The sequence below is a fragment of the Bos javanicus genome, chromosome 28, assembly GCF_032452875.1.
Source record: "Bos javanicus breed banteng chromosome 28, ARS-OSU_banteng_1.0, whole genome shotgun sequence".
NCBI classification, from domain to species: domain Eukaryota; kingdom Metazoa; phylum Chordata; class Mammalia; order Artiodactyla; family Bovidae; genus Bos; species Bos javanicus.
Genome location: NC_083895.1, coordinates 28,024,406 through 28,034,012, shown reverse-complemented (window position 1 = coordinate 28,034,012; position 9,607 = coordinate 28,024,406).

The following is a 9,607-nucleotide window of genomic DNA, read 5'->3' as shown; positions in this document are numbered from 1 at the left end:
AATGTGCGTGGATCCAGTAAGACTTTATTGACAAAAACAGGTGACCAGCTGGATTTGTCCTGTGGGCCATGGTTTGCAGATCCTGTCTTTGTTTTTGTTTGGTCCAGGTACACGTCTTGTGGTATCTTAGCTCCCCCAGGCAGTGAAAGCACCCAGTCCTAACCAGTGGACCCCCTGGAATTTTCCTGGGAAAATTTCCAGGGAATTTTCCTGTCTTTGCTTATATTATACATTAATTCAACAAATCTTTAATAAGCACCTACTGTGTGTGTCAGGAACTTTCTAGGGGAGAAGGTATAGCAGTAAACAAGACAGAGGCCCCCAGCTCAGTGCAGTGAACATTCTGCTTGGAGCAACGGGGGCTCTCCTCCCCACCTTCCCTTCACTACCTAACCCAGACTCCTATTTAATACTTGGTGTGGGTGGCACTGGGCTTTCCAGGTGGCTCGATAGTAAAGAGCCTGCCTGCCAATGCAGGAGACATAAGGCATGTGGGTTTGATCCCAGAGTCAGGAAGATCCCCTGGAGGAGGGCATGGCAACCCACTCCAGTATTCTTGCCTGGAGAATCCCATGGACAGAGGAGCTTGGCAGGCTACAGTCCATAAGACTGCAAAGAGCCCCACATGACTGAAGCAACTGTGCACACAGGCATGTGGGTTTGACTTTCCTTGTGCTGTCAGAGTTGGTTCTTGGCCCTGGGAGCTCCCATAGTGCCCTGTGCACACTGATGTTACTTGTACCAACCTTGTGCATGAGTGTTATCTACTTAGGCCTCTGGTTCCCTTCAAGACTGAACACTTCAAAAGCAAGGACTGGGCCCATCCTCCCCTCATAGTTTGGGGCCTAGCTCAGAATCAGCCTGTGGTCTGCGGTATTGAATTGACCTTAAGAAGTCTATGTGGAGACTGAGAAAGAAATGTTAGACATAGTTGTGGGCAGTTCGGCCGTTGAGGGACCTATTCAGCTGAGAAGTTGTGTTTATCAGCTGGGTTATGTGTTCCTCTTTCAAGAGTGCATGTCCACGAATTTTGACAAATGCTTATTTTACATCCTTGTAAACACCACCACACTGAAAATCTGCAACATTTCCTCACACCCAAAAGTCCCCTTTGCAGTCATCACTTCACACCCCAAGCCTCAGCCTGAGAAAATCACTGATCTGCTGTCTATCACTGCAGGTTAGCTTTGCCTGTTCTAAAACTTTATAGAAATGAAATCACACTGTGTGTATTGTTTTACACTTGGCTTCTTCACACAGCACGATGTGTTGCTATATCATTAATCCACTCCTTCTTATGGCTGAGCAGTATTCCATTTATGGATATACCACTGTTTATCAGATGAGAATTTAAATGAAAAACATCTGTTGTTCCCTTTCCCAGAACCTACCATGGGGAATTAAGAGAGTCTTGGGTGGCGGCCTCAAATGTACAGGCTGTGTATTATCTCTTCTATTAAGAACATTGTGGTTTATATTAGGAAATATATATTTGTTCTCAGTCCCTGTTCCTAGCACAGAGCTCCTAAGACCATGAAAACTTCCTGAGGGATGAGAGTGATCTAGGTGTTTTTTGTGATGTCAAGGTGACTTTTGAAATGCCCTTAGGTCACCCAAGAAGGAGAACTGGTCACCAGTGAAACCAGCCAGGTGATTTGGAGAGCTAGAACTTTCGTTGTCACCCCTCTGACCGCTGGGGAGGGAAAAGGGCCTGGAGAGTGAGTTCAATCACCAATGGCCAATGAGCTAATCAATTATGCCTGTGTAATGAAGCTTCCATAAAGACCTAAAAATGATGGACAGAGAGAGGCTCAAAGAGCTTCCAGGTTGGTGAACTTGTGGAGATCTGAGGAGAGTGGTATGCCCAGTAAAAGCATGGAAGCTCCACTTCCTTTCCTCGTACTTTGCCCTATACATCTCTTCCATCTGGCTATTCTTTTTTTAATAGTATTTTTTTTTCTTATTGGAGGGTACTTGCTTTACAATGTTGTGGTGGTCACTGCTGTACATCAATGAAAATCAGTCCTGATTATACACACCCCCTCCCTGTTCAGCCTCCCTCCCACCTCATTCCACTCCTCTAGGTCACCACAGATTGCCAGGTTGGGTTCCCTGCGTTTTACAGCAGCTTCTCACTAGTTATACACCTGGCTGTTCTGAGTTATGTCCTTTTGTAGTAAACCAGTGGTCTAGTAAATAGCAAGTTTCTCTGAGTTCTGTGAGCCACTCTAGCAAATTAATCAAACCCAAGGAGTGGGTAATTGGAACTGCTGATCTATAGTCAGTTGGTCAGAAACACAGGTGACAACCTGGACTTTAGATTGGCATCTCAAGCTGGGGGGCGGGGAGCTGTCTTATAGGGCTGAGCCCTTAATCTGTGGCATCTGATGCTATCTCCAGGTAGTGATATAATTAAGTTGAATTATAGGGTACCTACCCAAACAAAAAGCAAGTGTAAAAAAATAGGGACTTGCTTGGTGGTCTAGTGGTTAAGACTCCCTGCTCCCAATGCTAGGGGCATAGGTATGTTCCCTGGTTGGGGAACTAAGATCCCACATGCTGTGGGTGCAGCTAAACAAAACAAAACAAAACCAAGTGTACAGGGCACCCAGTTGGTCTTGGAGAATTGCCTGGTGGTGAGAGAAAAAAAAACATTTCAGAACTGGGGGAAGAATCTTATCTCTGAATGAGGTTATCTAGATAGCTAGTGATTTAAAAGCTGCTGATGCAATTGCAATCTCTGGATCCATACCTGATGTACTGCCAGGATAGAATGTCCAATATATACCACATCTGGAGAGCCCTTTCTTGGAAATTTTAATGTTAACTAACTTCATGGGAAATAGATGGGGAAACAGTAGAAACAGTGTCAGACTTTATTTTTGGGGCTCCAAAATCACTGCAGATGGTGACTGCAGCCATGAAATTAAAAGACGCTTATTTCCTGGAAGGAAAGTTATGACCAACCTAGATAGTGTAGTCAAAAGCAGAGACATTACTTTGCCAACAAAGGTCCGTCTAGTCAAGGCTATGGTTTTTCCAGTGGTCATGTATGGATGTGAGAGTTGGACTATGAATAAAGCTGAGCACCAAAGAATTGATGCTTTTGAACTGTGGTGTTGGAGAAGACTCTTGAGAGTCCCTTGGACTGCAAGGAGATCCAACCAGTCCATTCTGAAGGAGATTAGCCCTGGGATTTCTTTGGAAGGAATGATGCTAAAGCTGAAACTCCAGTACTTTGGCCACCTCATGCGAAGAGTTGACTCATTGGAAAAGACTCTGATGCTGGGAGGGATTGGGGGCAGGAGGAAAAGGGGACGACAGAGGATGGGATGGCTGGATGGCATCACCAACTCGATGGACGTGAGTCTGAGTGAACTCCGGGAGTTGTTGATGGACAGGGAGGCCTGGCTTGCTGCGATTCATGGGGTCACAAAGAGTGGGGCACGACTGAGCAACTGAACTGAACTGAACTAAATATAACTTGGGTTTCAAATAACAGAAGTGACCTGGGTGTCCCCAAATTAGGGGTTCTCCTTCTGTAGCCCATTATTCCAATGTTTAGCCAGCAGGCCTTCCCCAAATTCGTTCCTTTTAACTCCCCTGTACCTACCTGCTACCACCTTTCTCTCTGGTTTCGTCTTTCCCGGGGCAGAGGGAGGCTCCTTCCCCGGCCCTCTGTACTGAGTCCACCCACACTCGATCTGTATCATCATAAGGATAATAGCCCCTTATCTTTAGATAACACTTTTCCACTTTAACAAGCACTTTCAGACCATTATCTCACTTAAGCTGAGCCACAGCCCTGTGATGGAGGCAGCCTGCTTATTATTCTTTTCATTATTATTATCTATATTAGTCTTCTTACATTTCACAGATAAAGAAACTGTGACTCAAAGAGGTTATGACTTCCTGAGCTTCTGGCTGGCCATTCTATGTGCTTCTTACTGTGCCCACAGACCTCCTGCATCATAAAGAAGGTAAGGTGCCCCCTGCGTGAAGTGAAGTCGCTCAGTGGTGTCTGACTCTTTGTGACCCCAGGGACTGTAGCCCACCAGGCTCCTCCGTCCATGGGATTCTCCAGGCAAGAATACTGGAGTGGGTTGCCATTTCCTTCTCCAGGGGATCTTCCCGACCCAGGGATTGAACCCAGGTCTCTCGCATTGCAGGCAGACGCCTTAACCTCTGAGCCACCAGGGAAGCCCCCTGGGTACCCATTCTTTATTGTCATATTTGCTGAACTCATGAGGGGATGAGCAGTAGTCGTTCTTGAGCTCCTGACACATAAAATACCAAATGTGTTCAGATGGTGATAATAATCATAAGTAACTTTTATAGACAGTGAGGCTGAGTCACATGCTGTTCAAGGCCTTCTAGAGATCTTATCTCTAATACTGCCAACTTCCTTACAAGGTGGATATTATTATGCCTGTTTTACAGATAAGGAAGCAGCCTCAGAATCCACCTGCCAATGTAGGAGACAAGAGATGCGGGTTGGATCCCAGGGTTGGGAAGAACCCCCATAGGAGGACATGGCAACCCACTCCAGTATTTTTGCCTGAGAAATCCAATGGACAGAGGAGCCCGGCGGGCTACAGTCCATGGGGTCACAAAGAGTCAGACATGACTTAGGGACTGAGCCCACACAGGCACATTCAGAGAGGCTAACTTGCCTGACCTCACCTGTGTCTCTGAAAATTCTCTAGCCTCTCATTGTAGTTGGGAACCCTCCACTGTGACCTCACGTGTACATTGGTTCAAGTGCTGGGTCTCCCACCTATTTGCCATGTGACCATGAGTCTCAGTGTGTTCCCTCATCTGAAAAATAGGAGGGGTCCCTCATTCACAGAGTGCTCTTCTGAGGATTAAATGTCCAGCCCAGCCTGGTTTGGCAGATGGGAATGATGATTAGGTACCAATCCCGGTCCAAGAAGATGATGGGGGCCCAGAGGCCAGAGGGCAGTGTGTCTGACTGTCAGGGTCCGTGTTTCAGTCTAGGTATTTCCTCCTTCAGAGGCTTTGTCAGGTGATGCCAACAAGTCTGCAGTTGTAGACGTCATGAGGTAGGGTTTGTTCAAAGTTATTAGGTATCATAAAGTTCTCTGTTGAAGCTGGTTTATTATCTGCCTGTTTACTACAATTCAGCACCTGTATTCATCATTTTCTCTCCATCTCAAAGTTTAGTAGAAGATTTTTCATGAATACAATGCTTCCTCTATCACACCTGGCTTGCAGGGTGAAAGTGGACAGTTCACTTAAAGCCACATCACATCTAGTGGTGTGTTCTGGATTGGATGACTTGAACTCCAACCAGAGAGAGCACTTGTAAAATGGAAATGCACTGTAGAGTGAATGGTATGCCACGCCCTGTGCCAGCCACAGCCCAAAGGCAAGGCACACAGGGCTAGGAGCCTGGGAGCTAAGAGTGGGTGCTCACTAAGTTGAGTCAAGAGGCACTTCTGCCCTCTCTTGGGTGGAGGCTAGGGTTTCCAATGGGAATCATTTAGCAATCATTGTGTAGTGCTGTTGGATTGAGAGTGGATGACTTAACTCAGGCGATCTGATTCTCCATGAGGGCTCTGGACAAGTTGCCTGGCTTCCATGTCTCCATCAACTATGGGTTTGGGGTGAACAGGGCAGACCTCATGCAGCTTCCATGGGAGTCATTCAAGTCCTTACATCCAGGTCTTCTGGGGCCATTCATTTTTCCACACTGAGTTAGCATCAGAAACCCTGAGTAGCAATGACTGGCAGTGTATATTGTATTGTCAGTTCAGTTCAGTGCAGTTGCTCAGTCATGTCCAACTTTGTGACCACATGGACTGCCGCATGCCAGGCTTCCCTCTCCATCACCAACTTCTGGAACTTGCTCAAACTTATGTGCATCAAGTTGGTGATGCCATCCAACCATCTCATCCTCTGTTGTCCCCTTCTCCTCCTGCCTTCAATCTTTCCTAACATCAGGGTCTTTTCCAATGAGTCAGTTCTTCGCATCAGGTGGCCAAAGTATCGGAGCTTTAGCTTCAGCATCAGTTCTTCCAATGAATATTCAAGACTGATTTCCTTTGGGATTGACTGGTTTGATCTCCTTGCAGTCCAAGGGACTCTCAAGAGTCTTCTCCAACACCACAGTTCAAAAGCATCAATTCTTTGGCACTCAGCCTTCTTCACAGTCCAACTCTCACATCCATACATGACCACTGGAAAAATCACAGCTTTGAGTAGATGGACCTTTGTTGGCAAAGTAATGTCTCTGCTTTTTGTTATACTGTCTAGTTTGGTCATAGTTTTTCTTCTAAGGAGAAAGTGTCTTTTAATTTTATGGCTGCAGTCACCATATTCAGTGATTTTGGAGCCCAAGAAAATAGTCTGTCACTGTTTCTATTGTTTCCCCATCTATTTGCCATGAAGTGATGGGGCCAGATGCCATGATCTTTGTTTTTTGAATGTTGAGTCTTAAGCCAACTTTTTCACTTTCCTCTTTCACGTTCATCAAGAGATTCGTTAGCTCCTCTTCACTTTCTGCCAGGGTGTCATCTGCATATCTGAGGTTATTGATATTTCTCCGGGAGATCTGTACCACCACCCTGTGGCTTCCCATACCTCTTCAGTTCAGTTCAGTCACTCAGTCGTGTCCGACTCTTTTCGACCCCATGAATTGCAGCACCCCAGGCCTCCCTGTCCATCAACAACTCCCGGAGTTCACCCAGACTCACGTCCATCGAGTTGGTGATGCCATCCAGCCATCCCATCCTCTGTCGTCCCCTTCTCCTCCTGCCCCCAATCCCTCCCAGCATCAGAGTCTTTTCCAATGAGTCAACTCTTCTCATGAGGTGGCCAAAGTACTGGAGTTTCAGCTTTATCATCTTTCCTTCCAAAGAACAGCCAGGACTGATCTCCTTTAGAATGGACTGGTTGGATCTCCTTGCAGTCCAAGGGACTCTCAGGAGTCTTCTCCAACACTACAGTTCAAAAGCATCAATTCTTCTGCACTCAGCTTTCTTCACAGTCCAACTCTCACATCCATACTTGACTACCAAACCACAGCCTTAACTAGACGGACCTTTGTTGGCAAAGTCCAAGGAGCGGTGACTGTGCGGGCACAGGAGGGCCAAGAGGAGCTACTCCACGTTCAAGGTCAAGAGGGGCGGCAGTGAGGAGGCAACCCTTGTCCAAAGTAAGGAGCAGCAGCTGCGCTTTGCTGGAGCATCCATGAAGAGATACCCTATGTCCAAGGTAAGAGAAACCCAAGTAAGACAGTAGGTGTTGCAAGAGGGCATCAGAGGGCAGACACACTGAAACTATAATCACAGAAAACTAGTCAATCGGACCACACAGACCACAGCTTTGTCTAAGTCAATGAAACTAAGCCATGCCGTGTCGGGCCACCCAAGACGGGCGGGTCATGGTGGAGAGGTCTGACAGAATGTGGTCCACTGGAGAAGGGAATGGCAAACCACTCCAGTATTCTTGCCTTGAGAACGCCATGAACAGTATGAAAAGGCAAAATGATAGGATACTGAAAGAGCAACTCCCCAGGTCTGTAGGTGCCCAATATGCTACTGGAGATCAGTGGGGAAATAACTCCCATACCTCTTAGGACCCTGAATAAGGCCCTGCATGGTCTGGCATCATCTCCTGTCTTTCTCCTCCCTTCCTGTGCTCCTGTTCCTCAAACGGACTGTGTTTCCTCCTATCACAGGGCCTTTGCAAATGCTAGTCCCCATGCCAGGTCGTTCTCTGTGATGAACAGACTTTAAGGTGACTCCCTCCAATCCCACCCCACGATCCTTAACTCCTGGTGTTCACACCTTTGAGTGTGGGTGGGACCTCTGACTTGCCTGTAACCAATAGAATATGACAAAGGTGACAGAATGTTACTTTTGTGATTATATTACGTAAGATTCCATCTTGCTAGAGCCTCTGACCTTTCTCTAGTCAGGTCTCCATGTCAGAACACAGCCCTGCCTCACCCCCAGAGAAACTGTGAGATAGCAAAAGTACTCTTTTTTGGGGGGGGGGGGGGCACTGCACAGCTTGCAGGATCTTAATTTCCTAACCAGGAATTGAACCTGGGCCCTCAGCAGTGAGAACGCTGAGTCCTAACCACTGGACCGTTGAGGGAACTCCCTCAAAGGTATTCTTTTAAGTTATGTTTGTTGTTTAAAAAGAAAAAGCTGGGTAAATGCATTACTATTTTCTATATGCAGCACAGAAAACCAATATATTCTCTAATATTCACCTAGTTTATGCCTACTCATCCCTCACCATTCCCACCCCACTGAGATTTCTCATCAGCCAAGATGCTAAGGCTGGTCTTCTTATTAGAGGTTCTCAGGCCATTGTGTGCCTCGCCACTGCATGACTTACATAGTTAGAAGTGTGTGATTATTTAATAGCTTCCCCTCTCCTCCAAATTGTGAGTGCCAGGAAAGCAGCCTGTCATGGTCTCTGTATTTCCCAAGAGACAAGCACGGTGCCTAGCACAGGTAGGTGCTCAGTAGATATCTGTTGAATAAATAAGTGATTTGTAGAACATTCAGGGTCAGGGTATAGACAGGGGCTGGATTGTTCAGTGGCTAGAGGTTAAAATGACTTGGGTAGAAAATGGATTTTGTAGTACTAAAAACTCACTTTGGGGATTTCCCTCGTGATCTAGTGGCTAAGACTCCAAACTCCCAATCCAGAGGGCTGGGGTTCTATCCTGGTTCAGGGAAAGAGACCCCACGTGCTGCAACTAAAAAACTGGCATGCTGCAACAAAGATTGAAGATCCAATGTGCCAATACTAAGAAGCGGCCCAGTCAAGTGAATAAACACACGTATTTTTAAAAAATCTTGATTCTATTGTGACGGAGCTAGACAACTGAAGCTAAAAATGCATTTGGGGGGCATCTTTGATGGGAATAATATGTGTCCATACAATAGTCAGATGAGCCACCCCATGGCTTGGCATAATGATGTTTCTCTTCAAAGCTCCAGACTCCTTTCTCCTTCCAGAAGAATATCTTGTATTTTGATCACCAAGCAACTCTCTTGACAGTGTCCTTCCTATGAGTTTCCACCTTCATGGTCAGAGAAGGGACAATGCAGGGGGAGGAGGAAACGGTGTGGCACTCTGGCTGATCACATCTAATTCACAGATGTTATTATTTGGCTCACATATCATTCAAAATCACCTAATGAGTTTCCCACATTAAAAACCTGGAGATCCCTGTGCAGAACAGCCAGACAGGCTCCTTGAGGGGGGCGGGATCACGCAGGACTCTCCAGCTCTGTTTCCCGGAGCGTCAAGGAGCAAGGAGGCTGCCTTCTGAGGCCAAATTGTCAGGGTCGGCGGGGAGGTGTGGGGGGTGCCCTCTGCCTGTGCTCCACCCCACTTCACCAGCGTGCACGCCTCTTCCCTAGACAGACTGCAGTAAAACAGTACATGAATCAATAAAGAAGTGATGCAAGATGCTAGCCTAAGAAAAAAAACAAAAACCTGGAGATTTCAACATGAAAAGTGGATTTCTGGCTCTTCCTGAAAAATGAGATTTAATAATTCTTGACCCAGAGCAAGAGCATCTAGATTGGATGCTGATTTACAGCTGCCCCACGTGGTGGGC